At 47.2% G+C, this 25,571-nt stretch overlaps 1 pseudogene; it reads right to left on the minus strand.

The window, feature by feature from the left end:
• Positions 1–15,323: 15,323 nt before the first annotated feature.
• On the minus strand, positions 15,324–18,604 carry LOC136473438 (cysteine-rich receptor-like protein kinase 6; annotated as a pseudogene).
• Positions 18,605–25,571: the final 6,967 nt, after the last annotated feature.

Here is a 25,571-nt window from a genome sequence, read left to right on the forward strand (position 1 = left end):
TTGCCCACCTTGCCTTGTCGTGTTTTCACATTTGATGTCTTGTACTGTGTTCAGTTTTGAAAGTCAATGCCAAGAAGCACCTAGAGGCCATGATCAGAGAGCATGATGACTGGAAAGCACGATGCCTCAAGGCCATCGAGGAGCGGGACACGTGGAAGAACCGGTGCCAAGAAGTGGCAACTGGCATTGTGCCCGTCCTCGACCTTATCGACCCGGCGCTCACAGAGGAAGAGCCAAGGACGCCCCAGCTCGGGCTGGTCGAGAGATGCAAACAAGCGTGGGGATGGTTCCAGGAGTTCGTGAAGGAGGCTGGTGAGTACATGGGTGCCCATGTACTAAGCATGGTGCGTGCCCACTACCCCCTGATCGATCTCAAGCGCCTGGAGGCTGGGTACCCGAAGGAGGTAGACCCAGACAAGGCAGAGGAGCTTCGGACGGCCCAGCTGGACTTGTCGTCAAAGATAATTGGCGATATTAACCTGTGTGGAGGTGGGACAGCACTTGTATAGGATACGCCATCGACGAGTCAGCTGGAAATGCCATCAGCTGCAAGCCAACCAACGAAGCCTACGGTCTCGACCAGCTAGGCACCGGCGGGGCCATCCCTTTCAGCTCAACTAGCACAAGAGTCCCCGAGACTCGAGTAGGGTATCGGAAGCGGCGAGCAGTAAGTGCCATGCGCCCCGACCAGCCAATGTAATAGGCTTAGAGCTATAGAAAGAGGACATAGTTGTGTTATTGTGAACTTGAGCCTCTTCAGGCAAGCTTGTAATAACGTAACTGTATATTATTATAAGCTTGTTTGCTTTGTATAAAGCGTATTTAAGCTTGATACTTTATGTTGGTGTAACTAAGTAAGAACGTATTAACATTCTGTTTAGTTGTACCATCGTGCTCGACACATCATCCCGAAAAGTTTGTGCGGCCCTAGTTTTCCATGTGGTCGGAGTGTGAGGTCCAGTGACCTGTGCACACGTAGACGCAGACAAGTTAAACCAAGGGGGACCTGCCGATCACCCGTAACGTAGAGAGCGGATCCCATGCACGTATTGGGAGGAACCGGAGACAGGGCCTGCTCCGAAAACCATAGAAGGAGTGGTGGTCGGTTTTTACTGGCTAAGTTAGAATAACCATAAAATTCGAAATGACACATTAGAGTGGTCGGAGAAATCATAATTGCTTTATTGAAGTAAATCGAAAGTACAAAAGGAGTACATATCTCAGTAGTTAAGCATAGAAACGTCTAAGCTTGTCGATGTGCCACGAGTTTGGTACGTCCGTGCCGTCCAGGCGAGCCAACCTGTAAGACGTTGGTCGTGTGACTTCCTTGATCATGAATGGTCCCTCCCATGGGGTTGCAAGTTTGTGGACACCAGCCTAGTTCGTCTTCCACTTCAGGACCAAATCCCCGACCACGAAGAACCGCTCTTTAACATTTTTGTTGTAGTACCTGCGCAAAACAGCAAGGTATTTGGCCGTATGTACACAAGAATCGAGCCTTTTCTCTTCTGCGTTGTTTACTTCTAGCTCCCGTACTTCATTGACCTTGCCCTCGTCGAAGTTCTCTACCCTTGCTGGTCTGAAAGCTATATCTGGTGGGAGGACTGCCTTAGCGCCGTAAACCATAAAGTATGGTGAAACGCTGGTGTTACGACTGGGTTGAGTTCGGAGGCCCCAGACCACGGCTGGTAACTCCTTGAGCCATCTTCCGAGAGCTTTGTTGTTTTCTCTGTACATCCTCTTCTTCAATGCGTCCAAGATCATGCCATTTGCCTGCTTGACTTGTCCATTAGCTCTAGGGTGCGCCACCGAGACGTATTTTACTACTATGCTCCTTTCATCGCAGAAGTCCCAAAAAATGTTCCCGGTGAACTGAGTACCCAGATCGGTGATGATGCTGTTGGGTATGCTGAAACGGTGGATGACCTGGTCGAGGAACATGACAGCCTTTTCCGAAGATGCTTGTACCAAAGGCATGTATTCTATCCACTTAGAAAATTTGTCAATCAGCACAAAAACACATGTAAATTTCCCAGGAGCCGGTTTGAAGGGCCCGATCATATCCAGTCCCCAGCATGTAAAGGGCCAAGAGGCTGGTATCGTCTGGATCTTGTGTGCTGGTACGTGGATTCTTTTGGCGAAGAACTAACAACCCTCACAGTGGCAGACTAGCTTCTCTGCGTCGGCTACTGCTGACGACCAATAAAACCCTGCTCGAAAAGCCTTACCGACCAGTGTTCTTGAGGCCGCGTGGTTGCCGCAGGAGCCAGAGTGGATTTGGTCTAGGAGATGTTCGCCTTCTTCCTAGGTTATACACTTCATCAGGATTTCTTCCTTTGCGTTTTTGCGCCATAACTTGCCATCGACGAGCAGATACTGCTTACTGCGACGCATCAGGCGCTCGTTTTCTGTCCGATTAGTATAATCGCTGCCATCTATTAAGTACTTGATGAAAGGTACTCTCCAGTCTGGCTCATGAGTGGTCGGAGGCGGCTCGGTTGTGCTTGGCACCGGAACCGTAGCCACCAATTGCTGGTCCGGAGCTTTGTCGACCGTGGAATCTTCCTCTTCGATGGAAGGCGTGAGCAGGTCTTGGACGAATACGCCATGTGGGATTTTGGCTCAGGATGATCCTAACTATGACAGCGCGTCCGCTGCTTGGTTCTTGTCCCGGACCACGTGTATGTACTCGATGCCATAGAACCTGCCTTCTAGCTTTCTTATCGGTTTGCAGTATGCGTCCATCTTTTCGCTGGTCGTGTCCCAGTCCTTGTTGAGTTGGTTGATGACCAGAGCCGAGTCTCCATAGACATAGAGACGTTTAACACCAAGCTCAACCACAATGCATAAACCATGCAAGCATGCTTCATACTCGGCGGCGTTATTAGATGCTGGGAAATAAATCCTGAGCACGTACCGGAGCTACTCCTTGGATGGTGACACGAAAAGAACCCCTGCTCCCGCACCGTCAATGTTGAGAGAGCCGTCGAAGTACATCGTCCAATATTCGTCGGATCCCGGAGAGGCAGGGGTGCTTAAGTCTGTCCACTCGACGATGAAATCGACGAGTGCCTGAGACTTGATTGTAGTACGGCTTGCAAATTCCAAGGAGAAGGGGCATAGCTCCATTGCCCATTTGACGATGCGCCCATTCGCATCCTTATTGCGAATGATGTCCCCCAAAGGGTACTCGGTCATGACCACCACACGATATCCGTCGAAGTAATGTCTCAACTTTCGGGATGTTATCAGTATGGCGTAGAGCAGTTTCTGAATCTGTGGGTACCTGGTCTTAGATTCGTTGAGTACCTTGCTGACGAAATAAATTGGCCATTGTACCTTATAGGCGTGGCCCAGCTCATCGCGCTCGACCACCATGGTAGTGGAGACCACCCGATTGGTTGCTGCAATGTAAAGTAGGAGGGTTTCGTCTTCTCTAGGAGCTGTGAGGACTGGAGGTGATGTAAGGTAATGTTTTAGCTGCGTAAAGGCAGCGTCTGCTTCTTCCGACCACTCAAACTTCTCGGATGCTTTGAGTAGTTTGAAAAACGGTAGCCCTTTTTCTCCTAATCTTGATATGAAATGGCTTAGGGTGGCCATGCATCCGGTAAGCTTCTAGACATCCTTCACCTTCTCAGGGGGCTTCATGTCTAAGACAGCTTTGACTTTCTCCGGATTAGGGCGTATGCCATCGTAACTGACGACGTTGCCTAGCAATATGCCAGAAGGAACACCAAAGATGCACTTCTTTGGGTTTAACTTCCATTGGAATGTATTGAGGGCCACAAAGGTACGTTTTAGGTTGTCAACAAGGGTATGTGCTTCCTTGGTTTTGACAACTACATCATCCACATAGGCCTCTACTAGGTCATCTTTTATCTCGTCTGCGAGGCAGGCCTGAATGGCGCGTTGGTATGTAGCCCCGGCGTTCTTGAGCCCGAACGACATAGTCGTGTAGCAGTAGGCGCCGAAAGGCGTGATGAAAGATGTCTTGATCTGATCATCCTTTTTGAGAGCGATCTGGTGATAACCAGAGTAGCAATCGAGAAAGGAAAGCAGCTCGCAACCGGCGGTTGAATCTACGACCTCGTCTATGCGAGGTAAGCCGAAGGGGTCCTTAGGGCAGTGTTTGTTGAGATCAGTATAATCAACGCATATTCTCCATTCATTATTCTTTTTGTGTACAAGAACCGGGTTGGCTAACCACTCCGGATGATACACTTCTTTAATAAATCCGGCTGCCAAAAGCCGTGTGACTTCTACCCTAATCGCCTCCTTTTTGTCGCGAGCGAACCATCGTAGCTTCTGCTTGATTGGTTTGGCCTTGCTGTTGACATTTAAGGAGTGCTCGATCAAGTTCCGAGGTACACCGGGCATGTCGGCAGGTTTCCATGCGAACACATCCATGTTGCTCCTCAAGAACCCAACGAGCGCGTCTTCCTATTTGGGATCCAGGTTGGCCCCGATAAGGGCCGTTTTACTGGAGTCGCCATCGACCAGCTGGATCACCTTGTGCTCCTTTGACTTGATGTTCTTGCGTGGAGTCTCGAGGTCTAGGATCTTTAGGTGGTCGGCTAAGGTCTCCTTAGCGTCAAGCACGGTCTCGGCCATGCGAATAGAGAGGTCGTGGGCCTCTGCTATTTTGAAGCTGTCGTCCTCGCAGGTATAAGCTGCGTATACGTTGCCCCTAAGGGTTAGAACTCCCTTCTCAGTAGGCATCTTGAGCACCAGATACCTGTAATGAAGTATGGCCATGAACTTGGTGAGCGACGGTCGACCAAGAATAGCATGGTAGGTGCCGTCGAAGTCAGCGACCACAAAGTTGACGTAGTCGGTGCGAAAGTGGTCCGGAGTCCCAAATTGCATAGGTAGCGTGATTTGCCCGAGAGGTGTAGAGCTCTATCCGGGGAGAACGCCCCAAAACTATGCTTTGTACGGCTTCAAGTCCGCCTGGGCTATTTTCAGGGCGGGCAGACTGTTCTTGAACAGTATATCAATGGAGCTGCCGCCGTCGATCAGTACCCTGTTGAACTGAACCTTGTTGATACAAGGGTCGAGGACCAGGGGAAAACGCCCTGGCTCAGGTATGGCGGCCCATTGGTCCTTCCTGCTGAAGTAGATTTTACGGTGAGACCATGGTGGGAGCCACGGATCGGTGAGAAGGTTGTCGGTGTTTGCCACGTTCAAGCAAGCGCGGGCGAGCAGCTTGCGTTCTCGTTTGGTCTCAATGGACACCTTGCCGCCGATGATGGTGTGCACGCGATCGGTTGGCTTGACGTATTTGTGATGAGGGTCTGCATCGTCGTCATCATTATCCTCGTTGCGCTGTTCCCCTGCGTCGTTAGGCTTGTCGGACGTATCCGGAGCCTATTGACGCGTGTAGATAGTCTTGAGGACGCGGCAATTCTCCATGGTATGGTTCGACTTAGGATGGAGCTAGCAGGGCCCCTTCAATGCTTTGGCGTAGTCGTCTTCATAGTTACGACGTCCGCCCCCCTTTTTAACGGTATTGACCTCGCCGTCGTCTTCCCAAGCACGCTTGCTCCTGTAATCGTCACGGCAGTTGCGCCGCTGATTACATTGGTCACGGTGGTCGCGGGAGTCATTGCGCCGGTTGCGGCGATCAAAATTGTCGTTCTGACCACGACTACCGCGGTAATCGTCGTGGCGTGGAGGGTGGTCGAAGCGTGGAACCCTTGCTGCTTCTTCAACAATTATCTTTTTAGCATCGTCGGCGTCCGCATATTTCTTAGCGGTGGCCAAGAGCGCTGTGACTGATTCGGGTCTCTTCCGGAGGAGCTTGTCTCTTAGGGCGTCGTGGAAGCGGAGACCAGTGATGAAAGCCTCGATTGCCTCATTGTTGGAGATTGATGGGACCTTGATGCGCATCTCCGAGAAACGCCGAACGTACTTGCGCAGTGGTTCGTCTTTCCGATCTCGGATCTGTTGCAGATCGTACTTGTTGCCGGGTTGTTAACAAGTGGCGATGAAATTGTCGATGAAGGCCTGCTTGAGCTCCTGCCAAGAATCAAAATAGTTCACCGGCAAGCTAACCAGCCATTGGTGACCTGCATGACCAACAGCGACTGGGAAGTAGTTAGACATGACGTGCTCGTCAGCCATGGCTGATCGACACGCAGTTTCGTAGAGCATGACCCATAATTCGGGGTTTTCCTTGCCATCGTATTTCTGAAGTTTCTCGAGCTTGAAATTCTTGGGCCATATGACTTGGCGAAGGTGCGGAGTAAACTGCTTCAGACCCGGCGGACCGTGGGTAGTGTCATACTCCATACGGCGGTGGCTTTCGTAGGATGCTCGATCGTCGGCTCTCTGGTTGATGCGAGCGCGCAGATCCCATCCACTGAGGTAATGACGGAGATCGTTATTGCCATCGCGGCGATCCCGATTGCCATCTGGATTAGCTCTGCGACCGTGGTTATCGCGGCGATTGTCGCGGTTGTCCCGGCGGTCATTGTCCCGACGACGGTTGTCATTCTGGCCACCATCATGGCCATCGTTGTTGCGCGAGCCACGTTGGTTGAGTGGCTGTGAACGACTTGGGTGCTGGCGGCTGTGGCTTGACTCGACTGACACGGATAGAGCCCGAGCTTGGTTTGCAATCTCCGCGGTCTGGGCCATAGCAGCCGTCAGATAGGCTTGTATTTCGTCGCAAACTGCTTGGGTTTCCGGGGTGTTCGGTAGCCGTTGCATTGTCGCCATGGCGACGGCTACGTTAGCACTTGGAGTCCTGAAGACTTGTTTGTCTCCCACCCTGTCGAAAGCGTCGTTGAGGTCACGTGGCTGGACCCTTATGCGCCGTGCCTCCTGGTCTGCTTCGGCTTCAATTTGCCGGCGATTAAATCGGTCAATGTTGCGTGTTTCGCGTGCAGTCCTTTCTTGTTCTGTTTCGCCAACTGCCGGTGGTTCATCATTGCTGACTACGTTGATCAAACCCCCTCGCCTTGGCGGGAAAGACGGGAATTGCGGGAATCCCGGGGCGTGATCCGGGATATTCAGATCGTACTCGACGCCTTCATCCTCATGATGCTGGAGCTTGGTGTGGACGGAGGCATCAGATGCGGTGCCAGACGAGAAGCTGGAGTCACCCTCTTGGATCGTGTGGATGGATCCTTCATGATGATCTTCAATCCGGACCATATTGACGAAGTTGTGTGGCTTCTGCCGAGGTCGGCGCATAGAACACAGATACGGGCGGCGTTGTAGGTTGTACGCGTAGCTGGAAGCAGCGTTTTGCAGGCCGTAGGGTTGGACCTGGTGGTTCTCCGTCGAGGCTTCGTACTCGGAGAGTCAGAGACCTGTTGCGAAGGTCGGCTGGCGACGAGCGGAGCGCCCCTCAGGAGTAGATATGACCACGAGATCTGTTCCAAGTCGCGTAGGACGACTGGTCCGAGCTGGTCGGATAGATCTGTTGTGGGGAGCGGTTACCTGCTCATTAGGTTGACTTTGAATCGTACTTACCAGAGCTAGGGTTTCAGCGAGTTTGGTGCCGACCCGATCGATGGAGTCGAGCAGGTCGGTGTTGTCGATCTGCTTCCCTTTGTAGCGGGGAAGCGGACGACGGGTCGTCGGCGTGGCTGAAGGTGACGTAGGCGTGGTCGGAGCCAGATGTACCGTGGTCGGAGTCAGATCCATCGTGGTCGGAGCCGTAGCCGTAGTGGTCGGAGCCGTATCCGTAGTGGTCGGAGCCGTAGCCGACGCAAGTGAAGTAGTGGTCGGCGCAGAATGAATCCACGCCTCCCCCGTGGTCATGGCGATGGCGTCGTTGGAGCCGGTGGTCCAGGTGATCTGGCCAACGGTGAACGTGAGGCCGTTGGGAGTAGCCATGGAGCCGGAGGTGATGACCGTCTTGTTTGCTTGGAGAGCAATACGCACACCCCCTACCTGGCGCGCCACTATCGACGAAATATGGTCGGCAGTCTACCTAGGGGTATGCCCAAGGTAGTAGATTGTCGGCAGACAGATGCGCAAGTCACAAACAAGATGGTGACGCAAGACAGACACGAGGTTTTATCCAGGTTCGGCCGCCAAGAAGGCGTAATACCTACGTCCTACATCTGATTGGTATTGCTGTATGTCAATGAGAGATGTTTTTTAGAGGGATCCCCTGCCCACCTTATATAGTCCGGGGGGGCAGGGTTACAGATCTAGAAACTAATCCTAGTCAGCTACAATTGCCATATGTGGCCGGACAAGGATTCCTATTCTAACCGACCAGGATCCTGTTTGATCACCAAATCCGCCTTGACTCCCTGCGCGGGACTCCAACTAGGTTGGTTGGGCTGCACGTCGTCTTTCGGACCGGACCCATCGATCTGGGCCGGTCCAAGCTTAGCCGTAAGGGTATAGGGGTTAATACCCCCACACTATACAACTAATACTTGCCTGCTTGTTTCTTTTCCTTATGAGTGTGAGCAAGAAAGGGGATAGACACGGGTGAAGAAAGCAGACCTGGGGGTTTGACTGTTCTGTTGGAGTGGAAGAACATAACTGAGTGCCTGCCCCTTCTCACTTCTGGTTCATCAAGATCGGGTTCCAAGTTGATCTCCATTTCTTCCATTCGCAGTCCAGAAAACTACTGCTTTCAAGCCTACGTGCGCAGGAGGGCACTTCCGTTTTCTACTTCGGAGCCGGGTCGATGTTAAAAAAGAACCAAATATCATAGATTGTTCATGTCATGAAAAAGAACTTGTCAACGTGATAGATAGACTTCGTCTTACAGAAAAGTTAAGAAAAAGCGAAGCGGGAAGGGTCACAAAGAGCTTATTTTGGGCTCTGTTCCTGAGGTATACTCAGATAGATAGATAGATAGAGAGGTGTCAGGCTAGCTTTCAAACAGTGTCAGCAAAAAACATCTATATAAATTCTCACACGTCCCCATTTTTGTGGTCTTTTTTCTTGCACCAGGCTTGCTTTGCATACCTAAGAAACAAGTAAAAAAATCGGATATGTTTTAAAACTGGCCTGCGCAAGGCACTTTCAAAAGCTTGATCCCACTCCCGGCTAAATAACCTTCTTTCTTTACTCTCGTTCACGTTTACTGTAGAGTCATTCTATCTCTATAAAGCAACTACTTTACAACCTACTATGCCTAGAGCCTCATTTGAGTGTATGAAGCTGATTGGAAGGATGGGAGAGAACAAAGAATGGTACTAGGCTTTCTACCAACGGTGAACCATAAATAGCAGAGATCGAGCCAGGTTAAACAGATCTTGGGAAATCAGAGCGAGAATTTCTTCTGGTGGGTGAAAGGGGCTATCTAAAACTTCAACCTCATAGACAAATCACAGTGTAAGGAAAAAGGCAGCACAAACTGAGCCGTACTATGGCCATTTGAAATTCTAGACAAGATTGGAACTTTGGCTTGTAGATGGAAATAGCCTGTGGGATCGATGTCCGGCTTTCCACGTGTCTCAATTAAAGAAGGGCAGGCAGTATAACAGACCAAGTACTGGAAAATAAAGTGAAAGTCAATTTCGATATGCTTGGTGCCCTCATGAAATAGTGCATTGGCCGCAATGGTTTGGCAAGCCTGCCTGGTTTTCACAAATGATACGGGAGCCGACAGATAAATACCAAGGTCACTTTAGAAAAAAGGAAAATCAAGTTTTTTTCTGTTTATACGGAGTGAGTGGAATTAAAGTGAAATACAGATATCAGTGGTTAGCAAGGAAAGCTTTCAATTCACTAGGCGAAATATAGCTTCAAGCAAGCATGTGGTTTCTAGCTAGGGAGCTCACATAGGGATGATAATAGGGCTGCTAGGGTTCTTTGCGTTTATTCCAATTCCATTGCTTTGCTTTATGGCAGTGCACTATCTATATATGATATCATGTGGTGGTATACCTCTAGCGCTAGGTCCCTCGCTTCGAATGGAAGGATTCGTACAGGTTATACTCCCTTACCCGCCCAAGGAGCCGTAGAGGACTTGACTAACCACTTGAAACTAGGCACTGAACCCTAAATGCTTCGCCTGGCTATTACCATCCAAAGAGGAAAGACTTTGTTTGACCAGCAGGAATGTATTCTTAGAGCGATGCGAGGATAGAAAGCAGTAAGTAAGTTCTCTCTCATTCAGTTGTTTTTCCAGCGGTGAGATTGATCCCTGTAGGTTTATGAAGACAGGCTTTCGAGGACAAATCTACTATTTATCTTCTTTTCTTTTTTAAACAATTCTCTATAGCTGGTCTGCCCACTGGCCTATCCTACTTTGGTTAAGGTGATTGGAGATTGCTCAATCAGAAAAGGAAAACATTCAATCCTTGCAAAGCTTCAGGACATGAATTGGAATGAAAAAGAAATGATTACTTCAAACTTTAAGAGAGATGGAGGACTCCCAATCGGTTTAAGCAAGAGCTTTAAAGTTGAGAAAGAAGAAGGGCCGAAGGTTTTGACATTCAATCAACGGAGTTGTTTTGTATTCAATTCTTTCTATTTCTTCTCTATCCTTCTTCTCTGCCAACCCTACCTTACCTTATTGAATGCCTTGCACTTGCTTTCTCGTCTCAATCCGATGTTCTTCTTTCGACGTGTGAACCTATGAACTTCTCCAACGTCGTAGCTTTAGGTCAATCCCTAGTAGCTTTGTTTGCCGACCGAGCCATCACTCGCCTTCCTACTACCTACTATAGGCTTGCTCCTGAAGCTGGAAAGTAACGAACGAAGTGAAAAACTGGAATCTAGATTGTGGTGCTTCATCTCTAGAGTGGGCACTTTACTCACCAACAAACACCATTCCACAGCTTCAACATGCTACCAGTACAATCAGAATTGGAAAAAGGATGAGAGTGGCATTGGCTTTAGGGGATGTTGCTGGCTCTATAGTAATTGGATCGGTCATGGTGCATTTTGGAGAAGGATTGGATTGGATAGATAGCTTCTACCTCTCAGACGTGACAACAGTAGGCTATGGAGGCCTGATCGACCATGGAAGGAAGACTCCGCAGATGCTATATGAAAACTCTACATAGGAGGAGACACTAGCATCTCCACTTGGCCCTTCTAGCATAATCACTGAGACCCTACTTGCGTACTCGGATTACTGAAGGCAACCTATTTGAAAATGGGCTTCCGGCCTACTCAATCCTTTCCCTTTCTGTGTCTCCGCATTGAAAAGGGGGGTCCCTCCTCCCCCTGCTAGCTAGATATGGTGGGGTGCTTTCTCTTGATCAAAGTCTCCATTTTGAGATGGCAAACCCGGCTATAAGGGGATAGCAGAGCCCGTGCATAAGATGCGGCCTGGCTGCTTCAATAACAAGCAAATGGATAGCGCTCTGCCAACACAAACCAAACCTATTGTTTGCATCCCTTCCTTACAGAGAGAGAAATTCCAACCCAACATCTATAAAGAGAAATAACAAAAAGTAGAGTAGGGAGGACAGACCGGTACACAGGCACAACATTGTGCAAAGAAAATGAAAAGTAGGGTCTTCAATCAGAATGATAATTATTCTCTATTTCCATGACCTGCACTATACGCAACGAAATAAACTCCCAGGCTTCCTACCTGCTACCTATTTCTCACTCACAAGAGCTTCGACCTTGCTTATACTTGAATTTCTCTTGCCTTCATTCCCATAAGAGAAAAGCTTTCCTACCCTAGTTCCTAAGCATAGACATTTCCTCTTTATTTACTATTAGATAGAGTAGAACGACTATACCAAGCACCATCCCTATGTTGACTAATGCCATGCAAAGAAATCTACGCCTATGAATTCACATCTCTTTTCCATAAACTCCTATGAGAGGACCACTGACGACAAGACAACAGAAAAGTAGCTTACCCAAAGCTAATCCTCAGTTTCAACCAGTACAAAAGCAAAGCTTGTCCCAGCCTCATTAGACTGAAAAGAATTACCCCTGCCTCTGTTGGGTCTAGAACGGCGGCCCCTGCTGGAGTGAAACCTTCCACCATTTTCGCTCATTATCATATCCAACGAATATACATCGGATAGCTTTCTTGTCGAATTTACTTCGGCTCACTCTTTTGATAGCCAAGAGTCCCGATCTTTCACTCCATCATGCCTTTGGTAAGGGCTGGCTCACAAGATATAGCCAAAGGTATGTCCTTGCTTGTATTATCAGAAATCACCGATCCACCAACCCTTGCATTTCGTTCTAGTGACAAGGACCTACCTTCAAGCTGAGCGATTGAGAAAAATCTCTGTTATAGCTGCCATTTCTTATTCATATTGGACCACTGACCAAGAGGAAACCAGAACAATAATGAGAGATAAGATGCAGCTCACTTGGAAAAAACCCTGTTCTTATTCCTTTACTTGTGTTCAGCTTTGTCATTGGTATGGCAATCTGTTCTGTCAGACCCATCATAGGCTGTGTAAGGTATTATTGCCATCACTTCAACAACTGAAAAGGTTTTTTCTAAAGTCGCCACTAGGACACTTGTTAGGAAGGCCTGGGAATGACCCTCTAGCCCTCCAATCTGAAAAAGCAGGAATGCAGGAAAATCATCACATTAACTACGCCATTCTTGAGCGCCAATCAGTATCCTCCTAGATTCTCATGTGTTGAGTATCAAACAAAAGATCCCATGTTCGGTTGGTCAGATCAATTCGGCTTTACCCATTCATTGCTTTATCGAGGCAAGACAAAAAAGGGACAATTTTCTTATCTTTTGAGGTCTCCATGAACGGTTCTTAAATCATTAACGGATGCAGAAATGGGACAAGTTATTACCGGTTTGAGGGGACAATGGTTTTCTAGGTTGTTTCACCAATCTGTTGAATTGGAATGGAGCTCACGACCGTGAAACCCCTCGTTGTTTGATGGCACCTATCTTGTTCCCTTCGGGGAGAAATACTACTCTTGTTTTTGTTGTTCCTGTTGTTCTTCTTTCTAGAAGAGATGGGTGCACCGCCTTGGAGAAGGTAGTGTGCCTATCGACGACTCCTTTCCATTGTATGGGAGGATATCTTCTTTGTTGTAGCTGAACCGATGTATGAATAAGGAGAGTGTGAATGGGGATTGGAGAATGCCTTGCAATGAATTATGGATCCTTCTTGTATGTCCTCGAGAGGAGCCTCTAATGACCTTTCCACACCAGTTTGAGGGAATCCAATCCAGGTGGGAACTCCTAGAATGGGGTTAGAACTTGTTTTTCTTCATAAATATGGGGAATCTGCCATCGAACTACCACTAGTATGATCCGTCTTCGATTGACCAGCATCAAGTATCGGCTAATGGCATTTTAGAAATCTTCTCTTCCCTCGTTGGGTTCCTACCATTTACTAATAATAAGAGTAGTGGTGCCTTTAGATTGATTTTCTTGTCTGTCTTTGAATGGGAGATGCATAAACTAAAGAAAAGATATGCCCATCTGGATAAATAAATCAAGGTGCTATTATATTACTAGGGGCGATCCTCTTTTGGTGGGGCAAAGGGAACGAAGAGAAGAGGTTTAGTATAAGAACAGAGGAAGGGTTGGAAAAAGATGAATCGGACTTGGCAGATTGAACTGAAGACTATAAAGGAGGAAGAAAGCCCATAATTATCATGTATGGCAAGGTTGTTCTTATCATGGTGAAACTGTTGGAAAAAGGTTACTGTGATTTTCTATCTATTAGTTGACTATGGAGCTTCTTCATCCCAACCTATCTATATGTGAAAAGCACTCCGCCAGAATCCTCGTAGTACTAAGTCGTGGCTTACAAGCTAGCCCCTACTCCTTGTTTGGGCAAGATCTATATGGTTTACCAACCTGGCATAGACACCAGATCCTTTTTATCAAGCGTGCAGGACCGGTGAAGAAAAAAGATTTGCAAAAACACACATGAAACATATTGAACTCCTAAGAAACACCTGACCTCATATGCTTTTTTTTTCCTTCTGGATGGTTCTGATGTAGTGAACAGCTTCCGGCCATTATGACCTTTTATTTCATTTTTTATTTTCTATAGGAACTCACTACTGCTACATTTCAAATGTGCCTGCCTATTGCCTTAATTTACAGACCTCTGCGATTCACATATAGCCACACTAATGTAAGACAGCTCAATCGAGTCTAGCCTGAGATATAAAATCACACTAGACAATCAAAAAAGTAGCCAAACAAAGCCGGGTAGTTTTCATCCATAAGTACACAGGTGTACAAGTAGAAAGAGCTTACTTGGTAGGATGTGTTTATGTTGACCTCCTTCCTGCTTGATCTTCTACATAGACGATTTACCATGGGCTCTGGGCGTGCTGTTTTCATGCCAATATTTTCACTTAATATTTATCATAATTGCTGTGTATCATCAAGGTTCGACACTTGTCTTTTTATGTATTATCACCTAGTTATTTGTTCCTGTAAATGCTGTGATGCTCCATAATTTGAGTTTAGTCACTGAGCCCTCACGGTTCTTGGGCTGACTGTGAGTATGTCTATCACCTTGATTTTGTTTTAACAACTCGGTAGCTGCCAGTAACATCATGCTTTGTTTGTTGTTCCTCTAGAGATGGTAGTGTTAAACTCTTGATGATGCCATGTTTGCACTTTGATGTGTGATCTTGGGCCTGTTTTACCTTTAAAATTTTAACTGCCATGGCCTCACAAACCATTCTATCTAGCTCATTCTTGGACTTGACCTAAACAAGTTTGATTGAGCAGTCTAGTTTACCGATTGAAACTTGATTTTGTGGCAAAGAATTTGGTGAACCTTATTCTGCAATAATAATACATTTGACCATTTTCAGGCCGAAGATGAAGACGGTGAAGCTGAGGATGACGAACTTGATGCAGACGCAGAAGACAAGGAGAACACCGAAAGCAATGCAGGATCTTCCCTGCCAAATAAGAGGAAAAGGGATAGCGAGGATGATGCCAATGGAGACAAGTAAAACCGCGAGGGAAATAGTATTTGCTGAACTTCGGAAGCGTTTGTGTGCACTGATTATTATTTGCATGCTTTCTGGGTCTTTTTTCCCCGCACTTGTAATAGACTAGAGCATAGTGTTTTTAGGCGGTTCCATTTCTGAAGTTACCTTCTTGATTCTGGAGGTTGTCTGACTCTGAAACAATGAGTAATCTTGGATGTCCCCAGCATGTATACACCCTTTGTTTGGTGTGACTTCCGGATGCTACTAATCGAGATCCCAGTTCATATTATTCTACTTGTGCTTCTGGAGGATGATGACCTTCCTTTGTTTGGTGTGACTTCCTGATGCTACTAATCGAGATCCCAGTTCATATTCTACTACTAGTGCTCATCTGTTTCGCATTTGCATAAATCATCAGACAGCGACACGTACTGTAGGAATTCTCCGTCTCCGGTACGCATAGTCTGTAGGGTCAGCATAGTCTGGTGGTAAATCAATGTAGTCTGGTGGTACTCTATATTATACTGTACAGTATATGTTTCTGCAAGCAGAGTATGCGCTAGGAATTAAATTGTATGGATCCTGGGTCCATTCACTCTACCAATGCAGGCTACCGCAGGACGTGCAAGTTCCGTTGGCACACCTGCTTGCATCCCTATATTCCTATCGTGTCTTCCGTGATTCTGTCCATCTATCTTGGCTGGAACTCCGACAAGGACATCCCGTTCAAAGACACGTTACGCCGCTCATCAGAGCTCATCGTCTCCCCGTACGCAAAGGCGAAGGCCGGCTTCGACGGTGCCGCAAAGCCGCCTGACGATTGGCCGTGCAGCATGACGAGGACGTCGAGCATGGTCGGGCGGTCCGCCGGGTTCTCCTGCACGCAGAGCAGCCCCAGATGGATGCATTTCATCACCTCGCTCTCCGTCTCCGAGGCCTGGCAATCCAAGAATGGGTCCACGGCCTCCAGCGCGGTGCCTCTGACCCAGTGATCCCACACCTAGTAACACAAGACATAATCATTTACTTGGTTCGTGTATACGAGTGTGCGTCAAGTATACGGTGTTTCTGACCCAGTGACCCAGCGGTGTGTGAAAATTAAAAGAACAATAGGTAGGACTAGGACTACAACTCACGTAGCTCAGCAGAATGATGGATTCTCCTGATGCTGATTCGAACATGTCGGTGTTCTTCTGTCCAGTGACGATCTCCAGGATGAGGACGCCGAGGCTGTAAACGTCAAGCTTCACCGACAGTTGCCCAAGAACTGCATACTCTGGCGCCATGTATCCTCTGCCAAGCATGAAAACAGCTGAGTTTTCAGATCGCGGAACTACTGCTCGACGAAGAAGCTAGGAAGAACACAGCACATAGCAATGTGGGCATGTGGACCGATCGTTCAATTACATACAGCGTTCCGAAGAGCCTTGCCAGCCCGAAATCGGAGATCTTCGGGTTCATGTCGGCGTCCAGCAGGATGTTGCTCGCCTTCATGTCGCGGTGGACGATTCTGATCTGTGAATCCTCGTGGAGGTATAGCAAGCCTCGTGCTGTTCCATAAATTATGCGGTACCTTGTCTCCCAGTCTAACAATGGACGCTTCTCAGGGACTGCAAGAAGGCCAGACATTAGTGATATACTCGCATCTTGAGGAGTCAAAGATTCTTAATTGGCATGTCTGAGGTCGAGCACAGGAAGGACAGTGGCAGTGTTCTGTACCAAAAAGGAAGGTGTCTAGGCTTCGATTAAGCATGTACTCGTAGACAAGCAGCTTCTCCTGTCCCTTCAAGCAAACGCCGAGAAGCTTTGCAAGATTGTTGTGCCGAAGCTTGGCGACCAGCAGCAGCTCGTTCCTCAGCTCTTTCAGGCCTTGCCCTGAAGCCTTGTCCAGCCTCTTCACGGCGATTTGTCGTCCATCAGGCAAGAAACCCTGAAATTTTAGGCACGTGTTTATGATGTACTGCATATTTCTGAATGTCCCCAGAGAGATGTGTCTCTACACTACTCTCTAGCAATGGTACCTTGTATACCGCGCCAAAGCCTCCATGTCCAAGCTTATTCTCTACGGCAAAATTTGCAGTTGCCCTTCTCAGTGTTGCCAGGTCAAAGAGGAGCGACCCGGAATCGTCAGCTTCCTCCGCATCTGCATACACGTGCTTATTCTCATCATTCACAATTAAAGTTATGAATTTTCGCCATGTTCCTTTTGCTTTGAGACTCATTTCTACCATCCTTTTCTTTTTATTCTTAGTATTTATGTTTTCTGAAATATCAAAGATATATACAGAACTTGATCAGGAACAGGGCGCACAACTCACATCGTTTTACTTGTGCTTTTCTCCGGAGGTAGATCATGAACGTGGACAAGAGGAGGACAACTAGGACCCCGAGAACAATGGCACTACTGTTGCTGCATATCCTGTTCCCCTTGTCCTCTTTGCTGCAGATACAATACATACAATGCAGATAATTAGAGCGATTAAGGAGATGTTTGGCAGAGTGACTTAGGCGGCGAGCTGGTAAGAATCACTTTTCCGTTTACACTAGGAGGTGGGAGCTTAAAAAAAACTACTCTCTACTGAATCCCTCTACAATCAATTCTACCTGCTCCCTGCCTTGCTCCTCCACCATAATCAAGTAGAATCACTCTATTATAGAATCAAGGAGCAGAGCAAGAGAATCCCAGGAGTGGAGCTGTCTCCCAAAGAAGGCCAAAAGCTCGAGGAGTACAGTAGTTGCAACTGTTAACGATAATTTCATAATTTATATTTGTGGACGATTCATAGATACTTGCTACAATTACTTTGATGATTTGGGTTTCTGTTTTTCTATCTGAAATTATGCAAAGAGCCTACCATCGTCGTGGACTGCTGCACCCGGCGGAGCCGGCGTCAACGGAGGTGCAACAAGCTTCACTACCGGGCTGCTGTCATAGAAGAGGAACACCTCGAATCTCAGGTTGCACCACACCTCGTTGAACTGGCCGCCGGTTGAGCCGTTGAACACGGCCGGCATCTCGTCCTTGAGCCTGCCGAGGCACGCCAGGCACGCCTCGGGAGCCAGGTTGGGCGTGCACTGCAGCAGCCCGTAGATGTTGTGCACCAAGTTGCTGTCCGTGGTCGTGAACCCTTTGGCGGAGGTCACCACCCCGGCGGCGTATCTCGCCGTCGAGTTCCGCGCCGCCCAGGCGGACAGCGCGGCCACGAGGTCGGCCGCGAGCCCCACGAACCGACCGGGGTCGGCGGCGACGTTCACCTGCAGGTTGGTGCCGTACTGCACCAGCTCCGCGGCGTCGCCCGGGCTGGCCAGGAAGTCCGTGTCCGAGTACCGGAGGAGGCAGCGGTCGTAGTAGATGGACACGTCCCTGACGCCCCTGCAGTCGCCGAAGGCGATGTCCGGCGCGAGCGCGAGGCAGGACGCGCACCCGCTGCCGTTGACGTCGCCGCGGCAGAGCGCGAGGCCCCACGTCTGGTCTGGGGCGTAACCGAGCGTGGCGGTGGCGAAGCCTACGGCGGAGCTGGACGCGTTGGTGGACAGGGACCCGAGGAGCGCGACGACGTTGGAGCGGTAGGTGGAGTTAAGGGCGTAGGAGCTGCCGTTGTTGCAGAGGTAGTTCATGAGGCTGAAAGCGTGGCTGCGGCCCGGCCAGTGAACGGAGAAGAGAAGCAGCAGTAGGAGGACGGAGGCCATGTTGAGCGTGCAGGGTGCGGCGGCCATGAGGTTTGGTTGCCTGCAGTGCTGTGCAGCATCTCACTGCACCTCCAGATGTCACGGGGAGTGCCTCCCCATCCCCGTCCCCGTGGGGAAGAAAGTTATCTATCCCCATCCCCGTCAAGTGTCACGGGGAGAGTTTCTCCCCATCAACAACTACCATGAACACCTTCCCCATGGTATCCGTCTTTGTCCTACTAGCTCTCTTGTCTGCTCACCACCCCAGACGGAGCCACGCGGTCAACATCATGAACTTGCTCTGCACCAACGGCTGCTCTGCACCACGCGGTCAAAAATCCACTTGTAACCGCTGCCGGCCGGCCGCTGAGCTTATCCGACGGTCGTATCTGGTTCAGGAGGTCCTTTTTACATGCAGAAAGTACCACTCGGCAATGCGTTTCACCGGCTCATACTCATACGACCTCAACGTCGTTGCGCTCCTTGGCCCTTGGGTCCCTGTCTGTGGATGCTTCTACCGTCGGCCGGCCGCGCCATGGACCAGGTGTGGGGCCGCGCCATGCTTCTACTGTCTGTGGATGCTTCTACCGTCGTTGCTTCTACCGTCGGCCGGCCGCGACATTTAGTTGTTTTCGTCCCACCTGTCAACTGAATTTTTTCCATGTACTTACAGTGTCTTCTACCTATATTTACACTGTCTTATTACTAGATTTACAATGATTTCTTCAGTGTAATTTATTGAACACGGTGGTGTAATTTGGAGATAATACAAATATATGCCAAATTTTTCAGAAATACTTTCAAATTATTTTTATGAATTGCAGATACCAGAGAAATCTATTTCAAATTATTCACAAATTTTTCATAAATTTCAAAATAAATTTTCCCAAATTGTGGTGGGACCCACCTCCCCAACCTTATCCCTTCCCTTCCGTCACCTGCGCACTTCCCTTCCCTTCCCTTCCGTCGAATGCGCACGAAAACAGAGTCTGGAGAAGAAGCAGCAACGGTGATCCTGCCTGGGGGCGGCCCTCCTCGTCGGCCTCCTCGTAGCCGGCCATCGGCCCTCCTTGTCGCCGGCCACCGGCCCCGCGCCGCGCCCGCCATGGCCGGGGCCGCGAGCTCTGAGGCTGGCCGCACCTGCTGCCTCGCCGGCCCTCGCTGACTGCGCGTGCCTCGCCTGTTCGTCGGCCGCGCCCCCTGCTAGCCGTCCGCGTAAGATCAGATGGCCCAAAAATCAGTTAATTGGAGAGGCCAAATCAACCGTTTGAGGTTTAGCAATTCTGTTTTTTTAGAACAAACCGGAGCATCATTCAAGTGTCATGGACATGTTTACAATCGGCATACATGATCTCCTGTAGAGCTAGTGGTGGTATAAGCCACTCTTCCACCGACCTAGTACAGGAGACTAATTTAACACATTCATGGGCTAATCTATTACAAGATCTATTAGAGAAAAACAAATCAATTTCAACAAAGCTCCGGCTTAGATCATTGATCTGCTGCAGCAAAGGACCAATTTCAGAGTTCTGAAAAGTGCTCTTCTCCCACAATGAAACCAACACTTTGCAGTCCGTCTCTAACTGAAGGTACTCCACACCCCTCTTCAGCGCGTACTGCATCCCATCACGGCAAGCCATGGCTTCAGTAGTCAGCGCATTCAAGCAATGTTCATACCTTTTCGCCCAAGCACCACACCACCGACCTTCATGATCTCTGAGGACCACTCCGGTTGCGCCAGTTTGGTTCTCCGATCTGAACGAAGCATTCGGCATGGGGGCGTTCACCTTTTGAAGTGCTATATGGATATGCTCCACGTCAATTTGGCATTGCGACTTCGCCAGATACGCCAGTCACTGATTTGACTACATGGTTGTCTGATCGTGCTCTGATGACCGATGTCATTCGCCAGCATCTGAACCGAGCTAAACAGCGTATAAAAAGGCAAGCAGATGAGCACCGTTCAGAGGGTCAGTTTCAAGTGGGTGATCTGGTCTTCGTCAAGATTCAACTATACGTGCAATCTTCCTTGGCACAGCCAAGCAATCAGAAGCTTGCCTTCAAGTTTTTCGGACCCTATCACATTCTGGCTCGCGTTGGTAACGTTGCTTACAGGCTTGAGCTCCTGGCTTCCTCTTCGGTGCACCCTGTGTTCCATGTTTCCCAGCTTAAGAAGTCGGCGGGTGCTCGCCATTCTGTTACCAATCATCCTCCGTCTGTGGAGCGGCTCGGTGGTCAAGGATACGCGCTCTATTTCTTATGGATTGATTAAATGGTCTAACCTACCAAGATCTCAAGCTACTTGGGAAGACTTGGAGTTCCTTCGGCAGCAGTTTCCCCGCGCCACCGTCCGGAGCCAGCCTGGCGCGCAAGGGGGGAGGGAGTTACGGCTGCCCCGTCTACTGTTCTGCGTCCGGAAGCGACTGGACCACGGCGTGGTCAGGCAGCTAGCAGTAGCATATATATGTAATAGCGTGAGAGAGGGAATCATCATTGATAAAGGGGGTATTAGGTTCTTTTGTCGCTCCTAAAATTCATGTCACATAGAATATTTAGATACTAATAAAGAGCATTAAATATAGATTAATTACAAAATAATTACATAGATGGAGGCTAATTTGCGAGACGGTTTTTTTAAGCCTAATTAATCTGTCATTAGCATATGTTTACTGTAGCACCACGTTGTCAAATCATGGACTAATTAGGCTTTAAAGATTCGTCTCGCAAATTAGTCGCAAGTTGTGTAATTAGTTTCGTAATTAGTCTATATTTAATACTCCATGCATGTGTCTAAACATTCGATGTGACAGGAATTTTAGGAGCGTCTGTAGAAACCAAACAGGGCCAAACATTGTAACAAACTATCTTGCTTCTCCTGCAAGCATTCCTCTAATCCCGACCTACTGCTTTGCTTTCCCTTCCCGTGCTCTGATCTGCTGCTACCACCCTGAATTCTATAAGTTCTATCGCTGACCGTAACATCGGGCCACATTGCTCTGTGCTGTGTTCTTCCTAGCTTCTTCGTCGAGCAGTAGTTCTCCGCGATCTGAAAACTCAGCTGTTTTCATGCTTGGCACTTGGCAGAGGATACATGGCGCCGGAGTATGCGGTTCTTGGGCACTTGGCAGAGGATCCTGGAGATCGTTAGAACACCGACATGTTGGAATCAGCAGCCGGAGAATCCATCATTCTGCTGGGCTACGTGAGTTCGAGTCCTGCTCCTACATATTGTTCTTCGTTTTCACATTCCACGACTCACTTTTTTTAACACAAAATTGGATCAGAGACACCGACCGCTGGGTCACTGGGTCAGAAACACCGTATACTTGTACTTGTATACATGATCCAAGTAAAAATGATTATATGTCATGTGTTGTTAGGTGTGGGACCACTGGGTCAGAGGCACGTTCTTGGATTGCCAGTCCCTGGAGACGGAGCGCGAGGTGGTCAAGTGCATCCATCTGGGGCTGCTCTGCGCGCAGGAGAACCCGGCGGACCGCCCGACCATCAGCCTGTATTTCCCACAACTATATGCACCAACTCAGGTTATCGGACAGCTCTGTCTTCATCGAGATTCGTGCAGGTCAAACATTGTTCTCGCATCCGTGAGCACGAGATTGAATTTGTTTTCTCGCGATAAATACTCGTCTCCGCTCCCTTCTCTCTGCAACTGAACAACTTCTGCATCTCTCCTCTCAGTTCTGCTTTATCTGTCTCCCATTCTTCTTCCTCTGCTCTCTCTCCTCTCTCTCCCGTAGCGCGCTCTCTCTCTCTCTCATGCTCTCTCTCGCACTCTCGCTCTCTGTTTCTCTCTCCATCTCTTTCTTTTTCTAGCCCCTTATCAGTCCACTTGTTCATCCAACACACCATTAGCTTGTTCATCCAAACCACCGTAAACCTCCAGTCGATAATGCACTTTATTTTCCACATCTCTCATCGACGCCAAATCCTCTTTCTTCAGTGTTTAACAGGTTGAGAGGATCTATCTGCAGGTCTACTAGACATAATTTTAGTTTTTTTGTCAAAGATTTCAGATTCGTTTTGTACTCTGTCGCTGTTCTTCAATGAAGTATATTTTGCTCTCTCGGGTGTTGCCTTTTACTTTTTTTTTATCGGGACAGCTCCTTGCATTTGTCGAGTTCCTGATTTTGTTGACCAAAACTTTTTTTTGTCTAAATTTCAGATCCGCTCGACCTCCGCTCCCTCTTCCGCCACCCACTTTTCCGCCCATTTGCCGCACTCGGCACCTACGACGCCGGCAACATACTTGTGCCGCTCAATCTTTGCAACTTGCATCTTTTCCTCTCTCTCCTATTCCACTTTTCCTCTCTCTCCGATTCCACCCTCTCGGCTTCTCTTCTCACCATGATTTAATTTCTCTTTCTCCATTCACGACCTCTGAAGATTCGATCCCCTGCTGCCGCTTCCCCTTCATCTCCATGATTCTCTCTCTCTATACATCCATGAGCTAACACTACTCTGCTCCCTATGTTTTTGGTTGTTCTTCTTGAATCCGACAGATATGCAAACTCGATGGTTCTCTGATTTTTTGCTCCATTCTTTCTCTCTCTATTCTCTCTCTTTCTCCATCCACGAGCTTTGAAAGATTAGGTCAAGTACACACTGCTGCCGTTTCCTTGTCTCCCATCGATTTGATCCTCTCGATCCTCATCTCCAGATGATTTTAGCTTTTATTTGTCAAAGATTTCAGATTCGTTCTGTACTCTATCGCTGTTCTTCACTGCAATATATTTTGCTCTCTCGGATCTTACCTATTTCTTTCTTTTACGGTGACAGATCCTTGCATTTTTTGCTTTTATTTGCCAAAAATTTCAGATCCGTTCTGTACTATATGGTTGTTCCTCACTGCGTTTTTGCTTGGTCCATCAGATTAGACAGTTTCTTTCTTTTAAGGCGATAGATCTGTGCTTTCATCCAATTGCTCATTTTGTTCACCTAGTATTTTTTTGGTGTCTTTAAATATATATTTGTTGATATTTTAGCTTTTACTTGTCAAAAATTTCAGATTCGCTTCGTACTATATTGCTGTTCTTCACTGCGTTTAATTTTGCTCCCTCAGATTTTAACTGTTTCTTTCTTTTAGGCTGATAGATCCCTGCTTTTATCCAATTGCTCAATTCGACCAGTTTGATTTCTAGCACTACACAAGATTAGATCAGTTCTCTCCTCTGTTCAATTCGACTAGTTTGATTTTTAGTTTGACGTCTAGGAGTACTCAACTTTGGTTTCCATATTTAACTAGCGGTTAGCAGCTACACTTCTAATTATTCATTCCTAATAATTTCTTCGGTGCTTCGTAATTTTTAATTTTACCTACAGCATAGTTATTTCTGGTGTGCTCATATATCTAGATTTTAATTTTAAATTTTACCTACAGCATAGTTTGTGAACTTGTACTTGTAGTCATTCTTATGAAGAGTAGCTGGTAGTTTGCACCTCATTCTGGATTGCTTGTATATTTTGATTCTTGCATCTGTGGCACATGAGTGACTGCTTTGTCCACGGTTAAACATACATGTACTGTTGTACACATAACAAAGATTTCAAACATAGAAGAATTTATATTTACAGTGGTAAAAGAATTTATCACACAACATTTTATTTGTTAAAGTGCACTCAGGAATTTCTCCTTTTTTGCAAACAACACTTTAGTATGGTCGAGGGGAGGCAAGGTCTGAGATACAATTTTTTTCTAGAAGTATATTGATCTATAATAGTTCTTGCAATTTTCACTTTTTCCCTAAAGAAAATCTAGCAGTATTATACTTTACTTTTTTTTTACCGTGAGATGTCTAACCACTTCAATTTGCTCCCATTTATGTACACATTGTGAAATACTTAAAATAGACCTGTAAGCTGTTCGATATGCTCGTCCATAGATCTGTAAGTTGTTTCTTCAACAAGGGTGAAACCAATAGATTCCTCACCTTTGTTTTGAATTTCAGTCCTAAATTTATCAACTACTGTTTGTCCCTTTTGATTTTCACGCTTTTGGTCTGTGCCTTTGTTTTCCGTCTGAGCTATCCTTTTCCTTTTACAGCAATGACAAGAGGTTTTGTAGATGACATTATATTTAGCTCAGTTTGGATTTTCCCCTATCATGTAGGCATTACATTTTGGATCTTATATTATGTGAGACCGATGGGATTCTGACTGTATTGCACAAGAGCATGGCATCTGCATATTTAGCACTGAGCATTTAGCCTCATTTGTTGAGGTCAGCTTATCACATATTTACTGCAAAAATTTATAAGCAATAAACTTAAGTGTATTCTACTAGTGCACTTTTCATTAGTGTTAGTTAAGAGTATAAAAAATGTGGAAAGCATGTGGAAAGACCACAGATTAATGAGTGCTTTGTGTGTATTAGGAGCTGGGCTAAGTGCGTTCAGTATTAAAGAGTGCTATGTTAATTTCTCTTTTACACAATATTTTCCTCTTCCTCAACTTTCATGCTATCAATTCTCGGCATTTTTTTAAAACTCTTCATATGTACCCATGTAACATCTGAAAGTATGATGTATTCTTTAATCAAATAAATCAGTTTTCCTTTCCAAAAGGTAGTTGATACTGTATTTAAGAACACTTGAGTACCGGCCAAACACTTTTACGCACCACTACTTTGAATCAATCCTTTTGGACAATTTTATCTAATTCTGCATATTGTTATCAATTATAATTATGTTTATCATATTACCCTTACCCGCCTTGTTTTTCCTGGTTATATTAATTTAATTTCTCAAGTTACTAAAGCTCATGTATTCCCTATGCTCGTATATGTTTACCTTAATTTATTTGATTCTGTTATTTTAATAAATGCCTAGCACAGTGTTGCTGAGTATTTATTTACTTTCAATAAAAAATCTTTTGTACCAAACAAGAATATATTTAGGTGGTGGTACAATTGTTATCATGTTTTAGTAATGTAACTCTTCTCGATTATTGGCCTATTACTTGTATTTATGTACTTGTTCAATGGATGTACCTCTTCTCGACAATTCTTTGACTACACCATGAGCATCAACTACCAGCTTTAGTACAATTGT

Source organism: Miscanthus floridulus, chromosome 1 (assembly GCF_019320115.1).
Source record: "Miscanthus floridulus cultivar M001 chromosome 1, ASM1932011v1, whole genome shotgun sequence".
Taxonomy (NCBI): Eukaryota; Viridiplantae; Streptophyta; class Magnoliopsida; order Poales; family Poaceae; genus Miscanthus; species Miscanthus floridulus.